Source organism: Xiphophorus couchianus, chromosome 15 (genome assembly GCF_001444195.1).
Source record: "Xiphophorus couchianus chromosome 15, X_couchianus-1.0, whole genome shotgun sequence".
NCBI classification, from domain to species: Eukaryota; Metazoa; Chordata; class Actinopteri; order Cyprinodontiformes; family Poeciliidae; genus Xiphophorus; species Xiphophorus couchianus.
This window is the reverse complement of record NC_040242.1, coordinates 23238429-23256575: the sequence shown is the minus strand read 5'-3', so window position 1 is coordinate 23256575 and position 18147 is coordinate 23238429. Positions and strand designations below refer to the sequence as shown.

General features: G+C 38.6%; 2 long non-coding RNA genes across 2 annotated transcripts; both read left to right on the top strand.

Moving 5' to 3' along the window:
• Positions 1-5902: 5902 nt before the first annotated feature.
• On the top strand, positions 5903-7879 carry LOC114158198 (uncharacterized). Its single transcript, XR_003598358.1, has 4 exons — positions 5903-6041; positions 6655-6758; positions 7521-7590; positions 7705-7879. It is a non-coding gene; the product is annotated as an uncharacterized LOC114158198 (long non-coding RNA).
• A 135-nt stretch (positions 7880-8014) lies between these two features.
• LOC114158199 (uncharacterized) lies at positions 8015-9043 on the top strand. The gene is made up of 2 exons (XR_003598359.1): positions 8015-8180; positions 8840-9043. It is a non-coding gene; the product is annotated as an uncharacterized LOC114158199 (long non-coding RNA).
• The last annotated feature ends 9104 nt before the right edge of the window (positions 9044-18147 follow it).

The following is an 18147-nucleotide window of genomic DNA, read 5'->3' as shown; positions in this document are numbered from 1 at the left end:
GACATTTTTCATCTACTCAGCAGTCACTGGAACCCTGACATTTACTACAATACATATTTGGACATGAGCAAAAGCTTGATTGAAATAAACCAATAAAATTAAAGCAAAGTTTTGATGACATTCTTTAAAATTTTTGATTAAAAAATATTTATTCTTGAGAATCTATACAACATTTACAATGTAACTAAAATTCTATTTTCTATGCTGAGCTTTACAAAACTGAAGGTGGAACCAGATTAATGAAAAACTCCTTAAAAACAGATGTTTCAGTAAATCAGTCAATATAGCAATGAGTAACAGCCAAAATACCTTAGTAAATTCTATACTATTAAACAAATACATATCAAAAAATAATTTGTACTAAACATTGCATTTTTAGTTAAAGTCCAGTTTGCCCTGCAAAACATCAACAGAACACTCAATGTTCAATTCCTTCAATACGCCTACTTTTCATGAAGTGTTTTCAAGATGTGAAATGAACTTGAATGTTCTTGAAATGGAACATTTCAAGAACAGATGTTCTATAGAAATGTTCTACTTCAAGAACAGATTTGGATTTCTGCTACTATTCACATTTGCTGACTTGTACACATTGGGTGTTGCAGCTAATAAGCATATTTAAAGCACTCACGCAGTAGAAATGCAGAGATGAAATAAAATCCTTTCTTATTTCTTTGTTTTTGAAACAACTTGTAAATATACAGTGTGTGTATTTTCTAATTAATAAATGATTGGTAAAGAACACTTGTGTTGTAAACAGCCTCAAGCAAGAAGAAAATGTCTTCAAGTATGTACTATTTAGGAATAGTATATGTGTTTTATATCTAACATTTATATTTAAGAAATATGCTTTAAAATCTTTGTAATTCACATTGTGAATGCAAATAAGAACATTTTTTAAAACGTGGGAAACTAACATTGGTTTTGAACAAAATGTGTGGGTAGTGAGTCATCGACAGCCTGGTACAAACCAGTGTCTTGTCGTACAATATGCATTTCCTCCAGAGCGTCTGGGCTCTCTGCTATTGAGAAACAATTGTTTCTTGGAGGTGTGGACTGAGTTTAAGTTTTACATTTTACCAAGTCTGCCTCATGTTTATTCATGAGGTTTATTTATGACTTATGTAATGCACCAGTTCCATGTTATGAAGCTTACTGGAAATTTCCTGCGCTGTAAACAACCACCTTTCACTGCAAAGAGAGAAGTGCCGATCCAAGCGAAGTGGCTGTTAATGTTAATTCAACATGGAAGCGTGACCAACATGGACTGATCAGCTTCCTTCACTTCCTCTGCTGCCATTGCTAAAACTATAGGAAGGAAACAGAAACGGACGTCATCATTCACGACTTTTCCTTTCATTGAACAACATATATTCTATGTTGTTAGAACAAGAAGGAGCTGCAATGTTTGTGTTATTACGGGGGCATCATCACCTCCAAGAAAACTCTACATAGATTTCCTTAAAGTTGAACAACTGTTGTGTACAGGATGGGTTTAATTGATAAAGCTGAAGCTTAGCTGCACATTTTTTGTCACTGGGAGAATAGAAAAAAGTGTAACTGTTGCTCTAATTTCTAAAACTTTCCCCAATTCCTTCAGAAATAGATACACCACTTACTGTTAATATATACATAGAAATGCAAGGAAAAACTACATAACTACCATCAGAACACAGAGTCAGCAGTTCAGATAAGTGCTAAGCTTGACATTTAACTTAAGATTGAGTGTACCCAGTGCTCTCAAATCAATTCAAATAGGATGTTATGTAAGAAATAAGTTCTATAAAGTTGCAGAAATCCAAACGTTATGGGAACTGCAGCTGGAGCAGAAGAGTACCGTCCCTCGCAGAAATAAAAAATGGTTTATGAAACATATGAGTTTGTAAGGACGGAGTGAAACCTGAAGCATTTTATACTGTGGTGCTTGGCTTCATTAGACTAAACATATGGTTATGGTGCACCGATTGCATGGTGACCTGCTAAGAATGGCAAGAATGGCAGGTCACCATTGGCTAACTGTGAAGGTGCAGACATGACCTGATGGGTGAGTCTATCGGTCAAACCTCTCACAACAAAGCAGTAGAAGAGAGCGGCTGATGTTTAGACCTTTGCTGAGATAGATCATTCCAGTGGATAAGATCAGCCTCACATTTAATCACCAATCTCCCAAAATTAACAAAATCTGGACCAATTTATCTGCTTTATCGATACACTAGTCTGAACATTGCCTTCTTGTGTAACTCCCCTCAAAAACATTCTTGCTTCCAGATCTCCTCTTTACTCTGATTCTTTCTGGTATACAACTTTACAACTTCTCCTTCAATGGAACATACTGTATGTAATCCAAACTAACAGTAGTGTACACATTTTTCAGACCCAATAATGAGTCTACAAAATATTGGAAAATTACAGTGAAACTTTACTAGCCAAACAGAAAGGTCATGCAGAGAGGTAAGGTAAGACTCAGTGTATTTCATGAAAAGGAACTCTCTTTCCTGTACAATGCTAGTTGCAGAAACAACTTATAGACGGTTTTGTACTTCTGACAGTGGCAACAAAGAACCCTTGCTATATTGCAAGCCAACAGAAGAAAACAAAAATTTAGAGGGACTTGTCAAGATCACAATATGCTTCAAAGAGCAGTCTAAAAGGGGAGATGTTAGACAGACACTCCACAAATATTTAGCTCCCTTGTGTAAAATGTGCAGATCTATGCGGGACAGATTTTTGTAAAGATTTTAAGGTGGTGTACTTGAAAATAGTTAATGATCCTTAAATAGTTCCTATGCTGATTATATCCTCAAAGCCTTAATTCGACATGCTGATTTTATGATCCGATAAAGTTTTGTCGACTTGTTTTTGTTGTCTGTATTAATGTTTTGTTGTTGTCATTCTACAGCAATATTTGTGATGGTGGCTTTGAATGTTGCTGTGTGCAGTTTAACACTAATATCTATTTTCAAACAATTTTTATCATTACTGTAATTATCTCAAGAAATACCTCAAAAATATTGAGAAGAACTTTATAGTTCATTAGATATTGTTGGAATATGGGTGGTTTGAAACATGCAGAGCATTAAGGAAACTGGCAATACAACCAGGTATGTTTAAGAACATATAAATCATTAAAATGGCATGGAAATCTTATGCTCAGATGTTAAGTTATTGACTTTATTTTCAATCTCCAGTCTGTTTGGAATGAGAACAAATCATAAATATTTGGTTTCAGATGTTGATCGGGGCTCAAAATCTAAGCTCCTTTGATAAATGTTAGAAAAGCTCATCAAGGACAGAAAGATCTCATTACCAAGCTGTCATTAGTGAGCTCCTGTGGTCTACCAGAACACTGACAGGAGCAGTGCAGAAGAAATACATTTTTTGTGTGGGGGGTGACGGATGATTTTTGTTTGTTTGCTTTACAGTGTATTTTATATCCAATTTGTTTACATTGCAGAAAATCATGCAACAGGAATAAATAATCTATTTGGTGTTTGATCCTTAATGACAAGATAAATGATCCCAGTTAAAATAAAAATGAATTCTGTGGAAGACTGTGTATAAACACAGCTTTGGACTGTTTCAGGTAACTATCAGTGTTTTGTTCCTTTAATGTTCTTTTTCAGAGTGGTTAGCACCTTCTGTCTCCATCTTTGCCGATTCCCTTTGAACAGCCTTTGTAGTTGCATGATAAAAGTCTCTTCAAACTAAAATTTGAAACGTTGCACACAAAGTCGACACTTCTCCTTTCTTGGCATGCGTATGGCTGTTGAAAGGCAGGGCAAAGTATGGGTCCCCGTTTTTGAGACTACATAGTTTTTGTGTTTACTCCTGTTTGTGAATTTGTCGACTACAAGAAAGCATTTTTTCCACATAAATATAAAAGATGTTCCTGCTCGCCTGGCTCGCCTCCTAACTCATCTTGTATCCAGAAAATCAATTATTTCCTGTTTAAATGAAGGGCAGCATTCCTATTTAACAAGATTTGCTAAACTGTTTAAAGCTTTCATTGTGTATGAGTAACCTATTTAATGATGGTATGCCATTAAGTCCACTGTGAGTCAGTCAGTGTTATTACATGCATTATGCATTTCTCAATGTGGGACTACGCAGTTAAATTCTATCTATAAACATCATTTATTTCAACATGTGTGGAATACTCTTGCATAGTGAAGCAACAAAGCAAATGAATGACACTCTGTAGTTCAAAATTTGAATTCAGACTCTTGCTCAAACTCATCAGTGTTTTGTACACATTTTCATTACAACAGGCATACAGAGCTTGTTGATGTTGTGTATAAAATATTCCATGCAGAGATGTCAGGTATTCTTTGATCATGTTGTCAGGTAAATGCACACCCCAACATCCATTTGTGACCCTGGCAACAGACGGCCTACTGGGATTTTGTAATTCAAGCAGAACTCACTTTATGCCCATAGAAAACAAATCTACCAACACAAATCCAAATCATGTCAGCTTACACATACATGTTAGTCAGGAGACTGACACACTGACAGTGTGCCATCAATTCCTCCTCACAAATTCAGAAATAATTAGAATAAACTTTTCGGTGTACATCTACCCTCACCTCATAAGTGTGTTTTTGGCCCAGTGACCACTGGAAAGTAGCCTGGGTAAGCTAAGTGGCCCGAGAGGGTGCCAACCAGCCTGAGCTGTAGACTGGAAGTAATTGGACCCAGATAGCTGTGACCTGGACCTCGATGGTGTGCAAATATGTTCATTGCATCACTGGAGCATTTGGTTTTCAACAATATCTAAAATGCTGCTGTAAAATTTGTGTTTTCGGGTACTGCTCCACTCTTAAAGCTGACAGAGAAGCTAGATGATTGATGCCATAAGATTGGAGGTTCTTCAGTGGGCTTCAGGTGAATGACACACAGAGTATAACAAAGAAGCAGAAAGAGCAACACATTTACAATACAAGCAAAATTACATTAAAAAGACAAATTGTTTATGAACAAATATTAAAACACCTCATAAAGATATTTTAAATGGCAAATTCAATACCAAATATCCAATGAATGTACTAGTACTGTTGATGTTAAGTCAAAACGTAAAAGAAAATTGCAACAAAATCTGTAAATCTGCTACAAAAACACGTAACAACCTTATGCAAGGACAATTCACAAAAATTAGACACCATTTATAAAAGAATGATGATTGGAAAAATGCAAATTCAATTAAACACAAAGGTGCTGCACAGACAACTAAACAGACAACTAAAACTGTTGTTAAATTGTTTCTAATCAAAAGCAGTAGATGGATGGAACTGTGTGCTCCATTGTACTATGGAGGCTGCGCAGATGTAGCATCCTGACATTTATGCTACAAATATCATTTACGCCCCCTGCTAGAGCACATAGCGACAGCAGAGAATCGCTTGCATTATTTCGCTAACTCTACAGCTGTGCTGCATAATGAGCATACATGTAGCAACAGTGGACAGGAGGAAAAAAAAACCGTTAACAGGAAGAAAACTCAAGCAAAACCAGAACCTGGTTCAGTACAAATGGCCATCTGCCACAAACGACTGGGGGTTTGGAAGACAGACACACTGTTAGCCTTTGCTGTATTTTCTACAGTTAAATACCACAAAATGCCCAGTAAAACTACCATAAGACATCTTTACAAGTAGTTACTGTAATTTGCATTGCATTATGGATAAAGTACATAGTATTACAGTAACTTACTGTATGTTTTGAATTTGCAGTAATTTACTATTTACACATTACAGTAGTGGTCTGTACTTATACAGTAAGAATTATATTTGATTTCCAACGGTCATCATAGCTGCTTCATCGTGGTTCCCTGTTTCTGTATTTTTACTCCGTTAGTGGTTAACATATTTTTAAGGCAGAAAGAGAGAATGTACTTTTGTTTTTTTCACATCCTAGCTAACATTAATATGCAGTTTATCTAGCTACGTCATCAAGCGTGGCTTCGCTTCCAACCAGCTTTTTCTCTCCAAGTGCAGCTCTGTCTCCGTGCTGTGGGCTCACACTGCTTCAGCTCTTCAAGACAGGTAAAAAAAAAAAACACTTCTTAGAAAACTGTTTGAAGCCAAAGCCTAGTCTGGAAATGTACATTTTAGATGGAGTTAACGTAGCTTATAGCATCAAGCTATCATGCTATAACTTAGCATTATAGCATGAGCTGGTTTGTGCTGGTTAGCCTGGTAAAATAACGTTACCTTTACGTTACTAATTCTGGTGTTTTATATAACTGGAATATTGCAACCTTATAAGTTACGTGTCTGTAAATGAGGTGAAAGAAAGGAAAATATGATGGTGTTATTTTTTGAGCTGGTTCGGAATTAACGTTAGCTAAGGTGCTAATTTTACCGTTGAAGGTTTTAGCTTGACTTTTGCCGCTTAATCTTCCTCGGGCGGCTTTGGGTTGAGATGAGCTCAGTGCTGAGTGTCTGTTAGCATTGTTGTTACATCCTTTGTCGAACAATATAACTTTAACTGATAATTGACCCCCCCCCCCCCACCCCCCCTCTCCCCTTTTTTTTCACATCTAATGACTGTTCATTTGTTTAAACCATGACCTTGCAAATGTTAAAAGTGCAGATTATCTACGTAGGTCAGCAAGGATGAATTTCTAACATTGTTCTTTTTTATTCTTTTCTTCAGATGACTTTTTTTTAACTCCCAAGCTTTTTCCCTCCAAGTGGCTGTGCAGTTCTGTCCTGCTGACTGCTAACATAGCTTCATCTCTTCAAAAGACAAGACAACAGGTAAAAAGACAGCTCTTCAAACATATTTGAAGCCACAAAATAGTCTGGAAATGTAGAGGAGCAGCTAACCTAATCTATAACTTTGAGCTTGCTACAGCTGGTTAGCCTGCTAAAGTACCGTTACATCTCCAACATAGTGTATAAGAGTCTGTAAATGAGGACAAAGGTGAAAAACATTAAAGTAGTTTCTGTTATTTTTTGAGTTTGTTCAGCCACAGTGGCAGGTGGACAAAAAAAGTTAATTTCCAACCCTGGTTACATATAAGGACTGTTCACATGTTTAAACCATGCTCCTGTGAATTTAAAGTTAAGTCAGTACTAACAGGTGCAACTATGTACAGGTGTAAATTCTGCAGCATTTGTACTTCAGAATTTACAGAATTTTGTAGTCATGTGAAGAAACATCAACACACAGCTAATTATCGGTTTGCATGTGGAATACAGCAATGTCCTGCTTCCTTCAGAACATTTTCTGCATTCAGGTCCCACATGCACAGGAGTCACCGCCATTGCAGAAGTCAGACTGAACACTTGTGGAACTGTACTTGTGGAATGTAAAGCTTTAAAAAATGCATTTAGCCCCACAAACTGTCATTCACATCCGCTGTTTCAGAGTGGTAGCAGGATGTAGGGGTAAAGTCTAGTCTAGTCTCCGGAATGAGGTTCTCAAAAACCTGTTGTAATCTGGGTGAACTGGCCCTTTAAATATAAATTACTACCAGTAATTCATATTTAAGAGAGTTTTCCTTTTATGTTTTAAAGGTATCTTCCACCAAGATGTCTGTTGAAATGGAAATGACCTTACCCACTACACCAAGGGTAATCATGCTTGGTAAGAGGAATATTTTCTGTCACTATAATTTTTTAGTAGCAATGTATGTAATTGTTATGGTAGTCTGTACTTTTACTCACTAGCGTTAGCCTGACAAGGGTTTGTCTATTTTAGGAAATAGCTTGATGTCTGCAACCCGGTGGATGGTCAGTATGGAGGAGAAGGTATTTTTCGAGCCTGAGCAACTACATGACTTTGCCAGCGTCCTTGCTGTCTTTTTTGGGTCATATTATGTCTTCAATCTGGAGTATCAGGAGTCAGCATCCACCACGCTGGAGATGATACAACGGCAAGTACTCTACACCAAGCCATTTATGAATTAAATTTAATGACAGTTTGACTGATGGTGAAGAACCATAGCTGATTGCTGTATTGTACGTCTTCATTAAAAAATACAATTAATATATTTTATTTCTGTTAAAAGATTCTTTGTGAGGATCAATCCAGATGTTGGTACCAAATGCACAGCCAAAGTCGGTACAAGCCGCAAGACGGGAAGTCTTGTCAAGAGGAAAGTAGTCAGTGTCAACTCCCAGATCACCACCTTCTTCCAACAACTTGCTGAATTTGAATGGAGGACTTCCAACTAGGTAAGTATTTTACCAAATGTAAATGTTTATTATTTTGTTGTCTTTTCCTCCTATCTTGCATGCTCTAACTTTACTTTAGCCTTTTTAATATGATTTTAATGATTATTTATAAATGGCATGTGATTCCTACACAATAGCCCTTTAGAGTAGCCTGCATCTTTTCTGTGTCCGTGGTAAAAAGTGGATGTCGCTGCATCTCTTAATAAATCACAGAAATGTATAAGTGTGTAGTCGTTTAAGTGTGGTGTATTTTTATACTATGCAGTTTTCAGTTTATTAGGCACACCTTTGCAGTAATCCGTCAGCACCAACAAAATGACTAAAAAGATTGTTGTACTTCATCGTCCCCTTGGGGACATTTGTAGTACGCAATCTTTTGAATTACTGAAGACTGACTGACTGCTTTTGCCATAAACAATCCAAAAACCTGAAGTGAAGCCAGTCCTGCTCATTCTTTATGCAGCTTCTATTATCACTTCAGTCCAATTGATCTTTTTTTTAAACAAATTATTAACTTAATGCTGCTTTATGACAAAGATGTTATGCATGTGAACATTGTCACTTCAGCTTAATTTGTCAACCTTCCTGTTGATTTGAAAATGTAGATAACTTCCTGACCATCTCATGACCTCCCACATTGTCTGTCTTATTCTTTACAGTTCAGCTTCCACAAGATGGATCCCACTGATTTTGTTTGACGAATGGAATAAAAGTTCTTCTGATGTAGGAAATGTGTTCTATGGTTTTGTTGTTTTACAGCACATTATATTGTATTGTGACATTGTTCTTTATGACATTGCGAATATGTAAATGGATTTTATTTCTACAAATCTGCTGAAAATAAATACCTGTTATTCACAGTACTTGGACTAAAATTTCTTTTATGAAATTTTTCGGTTTATGGTAAAATATTCTTATATTAAAAAAATGTAAACTTTAATTTACAGTAAAACTCTGACATTATGTTGTGAAACACGTTTACAGTAGACCAACTTTACTATAAAATACAATTACAGTATTATACTATAAACTACATTTACAGTAAAGCAGTTATAACTGTAAAGCCCACTCAGTAAAAATTAACTGTGAAATATTATAACAGTAAAGGTACTGTAGAATGGTAATTACAGTAACTTGCTGGCAACAGTGTTGCCAGTAAGTTACTGTAAAATTACAATAAAAGGTCTAACAGTGCATAGTGACAGCTTTGCAGTCTGTTTTAGCCTGTGTATAGCATTTTTCATGTCAGGGCTGCATGACCTTTTATTTACCAGAACTTAAACTATCAAACTGAAACATATTAACAATAGGCTGGTCGTCATGAAGTCACTTTATTTTTATTGTCAGACAAGTTTGTGTATGTTGAGTGACCCTGGAGGATAAAAAGTGGTTAATGGTTACTGTATAGAGTTGATTGATTATAAAAACAGTCAAATATATTCACAGATAATTAGCAAGCAACACATTCTGTGCATTATAACACAAATTTTAGTGGAAATGTTTTGCTGAAACATATTCACTGGTAGATATAATTTGGAAACTGACAACTTCCTAAAAGTGCTTGTCTCTCCCTCTGGCACCAGACAGAGGAATACCCTCTGGTACTTAAAAAGGGTCATCTTTTTTTATTTGGCTCAAGGCCTTCTCTGCAGAAAACACGGATATATTTGACCTCTGGTTGACAGTTTTGCTGACGTGCCTGCTGAGGCTGCCATGTATAAATGAATCTCAATTTCCTTTATTAATTTTAGATGTCACTATAAATTTGCCTCTCAGAAGACCCAACCTAGTGTTCTTGTTTCACAACCACACATGAAGAGGTGACTCCCACACTGATTTTGAGCATGACATTGAATCTGTAGTAAGGATATTCCCTCAGACCTGTGTGGGGAATGGTGCAGGCGTTAAGGGCATGAAAAAGGTGAAACCTATAGAAGAGACATCGCTGTGTAAGACTGCTTTAGCTTCTACAAACAAGTTTTCTTGACTGATGGTAATCTTTGAGAAAGTTAAACTTATTTTTCACAATAAATCTTTTGGGCTTTCAGAGAAAGTAAGTTGTTCCTTCACTCTGGTAATTTGTCATAGTACTTATTTTCCTCGTTGCTCTCGTATGCAAACCACAAAGACATACTGTAGGTGCGTCGTGCAAAGCGTTGCACCAAGTGCCTAGGGGGCAACAAAAAATCATACTGGTGAAAGATCCATCCATTATATTTCTAGTGGGGTCTTCAGGAGTGCTGGTCCCTATGTGTATCAGTCAACGGGGAATAGGCAGGATACACCCTGGACAGGTCACCAGTCCATCACAGGGCAAAACAGAGAAAGAGAGGACAAACAGCCATGCACACACACTCACACCTAAGGAGAATTTAGAGACACCAATCAACCTGACAGTCATGTTTTTGGACTGAGAAGCAGCTTTGTGGTTCATTGCTGTTTGTGGATGTTGCTTTGTGTGTCATAGTTGTCGGTGTTCCAGAAACAAAGGTTCTGGAGTTTTGTATGTAAAAAATTTTTTTTTTTTAATGATGTAATTAATTAATCAAAATTAACATGTTAAAGTCCTGGTCCCATTTTCTGTCATGTTATGTGCTAATTTTCTGACCCACTCTCAGGAGATGAAGAGAGCATGGTGAATATCTTATATTGAACAATCAATGAGTAATGAATATACGTCTTGGTCTGGGAGCTGGGTGGTGAAGGTAAGTAGGAACTGGTAGCAGATGACAGGTGAGTAATGACGTGATTGAAGATGAATGAATAACTGAATGAAGCTCTTACTGGTTAGATGGAGACGGAACCCAACCACTTCTGCCAGGGGGGAAGTGGAGGTTGGGTTCCAGAGCTTTGGCTCTTGTCTGGGTATTGGTCTGGAGGAATGTAACACTGGAGCCAGGGAATCCAAGAAGCAAACAAATGGAGGTTGCTGGTAGATGATTACGTTGGAGGGAGGACAGGTAGAGATGGGACATCTGAAGCCAGACTCCGAGGACTGTACTGAGTAAAAAGGAGGAGTGTCAGATGAAGCCCGCTTCGACGCCACGTGACTGACAACAAACGATGCCCCGCATTACATCGGACACGTGATTGCTTCATTTTGTGTATTAGTTTTCAAAATAAAAGTGTAATGTGCGTGTTGCTTCATGGGTTGTTGTAGGTAATTTGGTCACGCATCTGAGGAGAATTTTTTCAGCAGTGGCTGAAATAGAAGGAACACTGATCAACATATTTGATGAGTATTGATGATTTTGATGATGGCAAAATGAACTGAACCTGTACATGTATACACAATCATCAGTCATTTTAGAGTAAAGTGTTTCAGAATTAGCTTACATGGGAGTGTTTTCAGGAGGTTTTATGTAATATTTATGTATGTATTTCTGGAGCACAGGTTCATTTTCCAAGCCAACAATTATCCCTTTTATGTCCTCCATCAGCACAGTGTAGATTTGAGCCACACATTGTCCTGTTCCATTCACAGGCCAAAGCATTTTCATCAAAGCCTTACGTTTAAAACCAAAAATGTCCAGAAGGCCAAGACTTCTGCTTTTCTATTCCCCCTTCAGAAAAACAAGCAACAGCTGATGTCAGAATAACCTATACTGACTGTTCACTGCTGGTAATCCTAGCCTGTCAGGGTCAGTGTGGCCCCAGCAGCAAAGGGGAATAACTGTATTAGAAATTGGATGGCACCTGTCTCTCAAGCAGCACATTCCTCATTACAGGCAGTTTTTTTGACTGGTTGTTGAGACATCAGATGTCACAGTTCATCAGCCATGCCCAGGTGGTGGCATCAGAAGCAGCTGCCAAAAGTCACCTCTGCTGTAAAGGAGCCATGTGGAGATAAATGCTGGGCCACAGAGCTCTGGAGTCGCTCCAAAGCCTCAGCAATACTAATGCCTCTATTATTAAGCCAGGCTCTCCATCGGGATTCAGAGCAGTATATTAAATAGTTACGTAGTTTCCAATTAGTAGGTTGAAAAAAGTAAAGGCTCATCCTCACCAGAAATAAGTGTTGCCATGGTAACGTGAACATGAAAACTGGCTAAAGAAAGATCAGTCACACTTTATTTGAAGGGGTGTGCATACGACTGACATGACACTGTCATTAACATAACATAACACATGCCATGACTCTTTTTTTTATAAATAAATTTTTCATACATTTTTATGACTGGTGTCATGAAGTGTCATTTGGTAAGTAATGACACTTCACAAACAATTGCATTAAAAGTTCATTAAAAATGTTAGTAAATACTGACACTTTCAATACAGCATTCCATCAAAACTTGAATTAAATGTGTCAGAATGTGTCAGCTTTGCAGTAAAAGTGTCATTATTTACAGAATGACACTTCATGACAAAAGTCATAAACATTCATGAAGACCCCTTCACGTTCTTAACAGATGTTATGTCGGCATGTCAGAGAGTTTTAGATTTAGAAATTTGAAAAGAAAAATGTTCACCTTTTCTACTTTGGGTTTTTAAGATTTATTTAAGAGATAGTGCAAATTTTGTGAACACATTGTTCTTTACAGAGACACACATGCATTCTACTAGTTGGTTTTGGTGGTTTAATACCAAAACCAGAAAAGCTGAAATGTAATGAGACTTGACGAGGGATTAAAGGCCTCACAGTAAATCATGTATTCAAACCTCATTAGATATTGGATAATGCAGCAAAGATGTGGGTGACAAGGTGGGCATGCCCTGTGTCTGAATCAGACCAGAAGAGTAGACATCTGGAGCGAAGGTGGTGCCAGTGGCAGTAGTTCGTACTGGTTTGATCCACCCAACTCTGTCGTTGTGTCCTCTGACTCCCACCTTGCCTTCTGGTGGGGGTCAGAGGGTCTGGTGGCTTTGGTGTATGGTGTAATGGATGATTGCTGTGCTCTTTGTGGTCCTCTGGGTTTGATCATGTTCTATGCATGTATATAGTCATTTTGGGACTTCTCACTGGATCAAGGGGGGATAGACTAAGGATGTCCTGCAGTGTTGTGCCAGATGTGGATCAATGTTCGGTTCAACCAGGTTAAAAATTGAATTCATGCTCATAGTTCGATACTGAATCTTTCTGAACTAAGTTTCTTGATCCATCATTAAAAGCAATAGAATCCTGTGACAGAAAGTCCTCCAAATGGCTAAATTAATATTACTGTGCATAGAAGAGAAGTTAGATTAGTTCAATATTAGGTGATGGTGAGTTTATAATTTGTCCTTGATAAGTTTGAGATTGGTTGTCATATACCAGAGACACTTTTCTGGCCTTTTTGGAAAGGCTAAGAAGCCATAAAGTTTTGTAATTTTATGAAGAGATTTCATAAAGTTACAAAAGTTTATTTTGTCCCAAAAAGAAATAATTTTACAAATGAATTTTGACAATAATCTTACTATTTCTTTATTAATTATCCAACCGATTTCTCGCCAGCTTTGGTAGTTGAAGGTAATTTTCTGTTTTTTACTCATAGTCTACCTGAAGAAAATGTGATTTTATGATTCAAATAAATAACATCCACAAACAGGAGGTCAGTCAGAGATATGTTGCTTTTAATCAGGGATCATAATCTGTCACATCTCATATGAGTCTACTAGTCAAAGCAGGCACAAGCACCAATATGAATGGGGAAAAATATGGAGTGCATAGGCTTTAAAGAAACATTTTACAATATAACTACAACATTTGATATTTAAGAATTTTATGAAAATATATCTCTGTAATGCCATGAAATAAGTAAGTAAGGCTCCAGGGTGCAGCCCGCCTCTCCCCCATTGATTGCTGAAGATGGGCTCCAGCCCCTGTTGCGACCCGGATAAACGTGTTAAATAATGGATGGATGGAAGTAAATATTAAAAAATCACATCACTAATATACAATAATTTGAGAAAGGGACAAAATGGAAACAGGTGGATATGGGCTGATTCACCTTTGATCTTCAAACTTTCATTCATATTTTTAAAACAGAAACACCAAAGATAAAAGGTTTAACAGCAGAAAGTAGCACAACTGATTGACACCAATTTTGTCTGTTTAAACCCGACACACTGCAATTTCAAAAACTGAACAGGATCTGAATAATTCACAATAATTGGGAGCACAATATGACAGTAACTCCTGCACACTGCTCAGTGGATGATACCAGACTGCATGACTAGCTGCTGCATCACAATTTCATCAGACAGATGCAACTGAGATACCAGTCTGTTTACAAATTGACCACAAGTTGTGGATGTTAATGTACTATCATTAGAGGGGGGCAGTGAAGAAGAGGAGGAGGGAAGAAGACAACAGTAACTGCTCATGGCTATACAAAGAGGACAAGAATCGAATGACTGTTACACTATCAGTCAAAATGAACAATTTCCCCCAGAAGACACCGCTATATATTAGTCCTAGGTTGCTTCAGATTAACAACCAGAGGTTTCTTTTTTACAACGAAAAATTTTGGCAACAACAGCCGATGATCACATGGTTTGATGGAATAGTAAATTCCTTACTATTTACCTTGAACTACAAGTAGAGAAAGGTGCTGCATGAAGTGCCACTACTGAAAAAAGACAATCCATGTTTTCATTTCAAGTTAAAATTTTGTAGAACCCTGCTCTACTTTTGGATTGATACCAATGTCAGAAATCACAAACATTCTTGAATGGTGGGCTGTCTGGACCTCAGCAATCCCTAGAAACAACAGAGAAAATGATATGTGATTTTTCACACAGGCGAAAGACTGTCATGAGCAAGAGAGATGTTGCTAAGGGGTGGTCATAATCCCCCTGAATCCCTGAAAGGTTGTACAACTGACCCAATGGCACAGAAAAGAAATTAGTTCCTCACACTGTAACGATTTTTATGGCACTTGTGAGTAGAGAAGAGAGACTTTAAAACCCTGTAGTTTGTCTTGATTTTTCTTATCACATCCAAACGCAGTCCGCAGGTACTTGGAGGGATAGTCGCAAATAACAAAGATGGTCTTGATCTCTGTCTCATCCCTCTGTGGCTGCAACACTCCGCTCCTCTGTGTTCTTGCCTTGCTACTGTCTGTCAGCTCAAATATAGAGGAAGTACCTTAACTTTCTCCTTTGGGTGTTTTGATAAACAACACTGCTGTACTACTGTCAGCTAATTTCTCAAAGGTGTTTGTCAATCTGATGGTGAGTACGCTAAAGGAGAGGAGTGGTTTTGGAGAATGTTACTTTGTTGTAGCCACAAAACTCATCCTTCTTCCACTGCATGCATGTCCACTCCACTGAGAACTTCAGGGATACTCCAAGAAGCATGTATGGGAAAAGAGAGATCGTGTGATAAAAGCAAATATAAAAAGAATGAGAGGTGTCATATAAAATCCTGTAGTACACAAATTGTGTAGTGAATTGCTCTCTCACATCGTCTGCCTTGACCGGTGCTACTACTGCAACTCAGCAAAGAGAACTAGATTTTATAGAGTTCAGATGCAAACTTTGTGTGTTCAAATAGTCATAAATTATACATGCTGAAAATATTCATAAATATAGGCTACCCATATATTCATTAATATGGCAAGTATTTTGAGTAAGGCTTAAGGGAGGCTCTTAAGCCTCCCTGGCAAGGTCTATTCAGGCGTCCTGGAGAGGAGGGTCTGTCGGAGAGTCAAACCTCGGATTCAGGAAGAGCAGTGTGGTTTTCGTCCTGGTCATGGAACACTGGACCAGCTCTATACCCTCAGCAGGGTCCTGGAGGGTGCGTGGGAGTTCGCCCAACCAGTCTACATGTGTTTAGTGGACTTGGAGAAGGCGTTCAACCGTGTCTATCGGGGAGCCCTGTGGGTGGTCCTCCGGCAGTATGGGGTACCGGACCATTTGATACGGGCTGTCAGGTCCCTGTATGACCGGTGTCAGAGTCTGGTCAGCATTGCCGGCAGTAAGTTGGGCTCGTTTCCGGTGAGAGTTGGACTCAGCCAGGGCTGCCCTTTGTCACTGATTCTGTGACAAAGGGCACAGAATCAGTGCCCTTTGATTCTTTCATGGAGAGAATTTCTAGGTGCAGCCAAGGTGTTGAGGGGATCCGTTTTGGTGGCCTTAGGATCGCATCTCTGCTTTTTGCGGATGATGTGGTCCTATTGGTTTCATCAGGTCGTGATCTGCAGCTCTCGCAGCCGAGTGTGAAGCAGCTGGGATGAGGATCAGTGCCTCCAAATCCAAGGCCATGATCTTGAGCCGGAAAAGGGTAGAGTGCCTTCTCCGGGTCAGGGGGGTGTCCTGCCCCAAGTGGAGGAGTTCAAGTATCGCAGGATCTTGTTCACGAATGAGGGAAGAAGGGAGCGGGAGATCAACAGGCAGATTGGTGCAGTGTCGGATACAAGCGGCCGAAATGGGTTTTCTCCGTAGGATGGCTGGGCTCTCCCTTAGAGATAGGGTGAGAAGCTCAGTCATCCGGGAGGGACTCAGAGTAGAGCCGCTGCTCCTTCACATCGAGAGGAGCCAGTTGAGGTGGCTCTGGCATTTGGTCAGGATGCCTCCTGGACGCCTCCCTGGTGAGGTGTTCCAGGTACGTCCCACCTGGAGGAGGCCCCGGGGAAGACACAGGACATGCTGGAGGGACTATGTCTCTCCGCTGGCCTGGGAACCCCTTGCGATTCCCCCAGAGGAGCTGGAACAAGTGGCTGGGGAGAGGGAAGTCTGGGGCTCCCTTCCGAAGCTGCTACCCCTGCGACCCGCAAACAGAAGGAGTGAACTATAATATTGATTTTCTTCTCTGTTTTCACATCGTAGTCTGCCTGTAGTTTTAGCAGTGGCAATGGAGGAAGTGAAGGAAGCCTTTCAGTCCATGTCGGTCACGCTTCCAAATATTAAATTAACATTAACAGCCGCCTCGTTCAGATCAACCCTCCTCTCTTTGCTAATTCTAAATCTGGGGTGCTGCGGTGGTGCAGGGCAGAGTGAGCTACCCATGTGCAGAGGCCTTAGTCCTCAGTGTGTCTGTCACAGGTTCAGGTCATGGTCCGATGACCTTTTGCCGCATGTCTTCCCCCTCTCTCACAACCAGCTTTAATGCCTGACCACTCTCTGACAAAGGCCAGTAAAACTTAAGAAATCTTTAAAAAAAAAATAGCTAAATGAGTGAAACAAACATAGGAACAAATGAATTGAACAAAGAACCTAAAACACAAAGTAATGATGGACAGAATAACTTGTGATATTAAGATAATAGCTCTCAAAGAAAAGCATGTTTCTAAAATGACAGGATCATTTTATTTCTGTGTATTTTTTCACATGCTTTGGAGGAGAATTTAATGTGGAGCTGAAGCCAGGAAAAATTATTCATCTGTTTCAAGTTTTTGTCTCTTTTTCAAAGGAAAACATCTAACACTATAACAGGGAAACCACTGATTAAAGCAAATGATCAAGAATTAAATGTTCCTGGAAACCACAACAGAGAACCAGCCTGTGCAACATCTGGATTTCCCCAGAGTGGAATGAAACCATCACAATTACAGCTGTGAAAGAGTAATGAAATATTTTTTTACATGTCAGCTTGCTATATTTGGATGTCACTTGTCTAAATATGTAAGAAAAATATAAACAACAGCACTGAATATATTGTTGAAATTTTTTAAACAGGTTTCTTTGCACAAATTAAACAGTGATTTTTTTTATCGCTGTTTGCAGAACTGTTCTAAATCTTATACATCAGTTTTATTATCTTATATTTCCATGTGTTGGGAAATAATCACTTTGTTTGGCTATCAATATCTACTAATAAATACTCAAGGAGATTTCTTAATAAAACTGAGTGATTTTTGATTAAATTACCATGATGGAGCATCACAAATCAATAGTCAAACACTTTCACTCTGTGTAGGTTATTGTTGTGTAAGTATCAGCCTGGATGAGGTGTGATGGAGCATGGAGTGAATCCAAGCACTGTGTACCTGTAAGACAGGGGTCTCAAACTCCAGTCCTCAAGGGCCGCAGTCCTGCAACTTTTAGA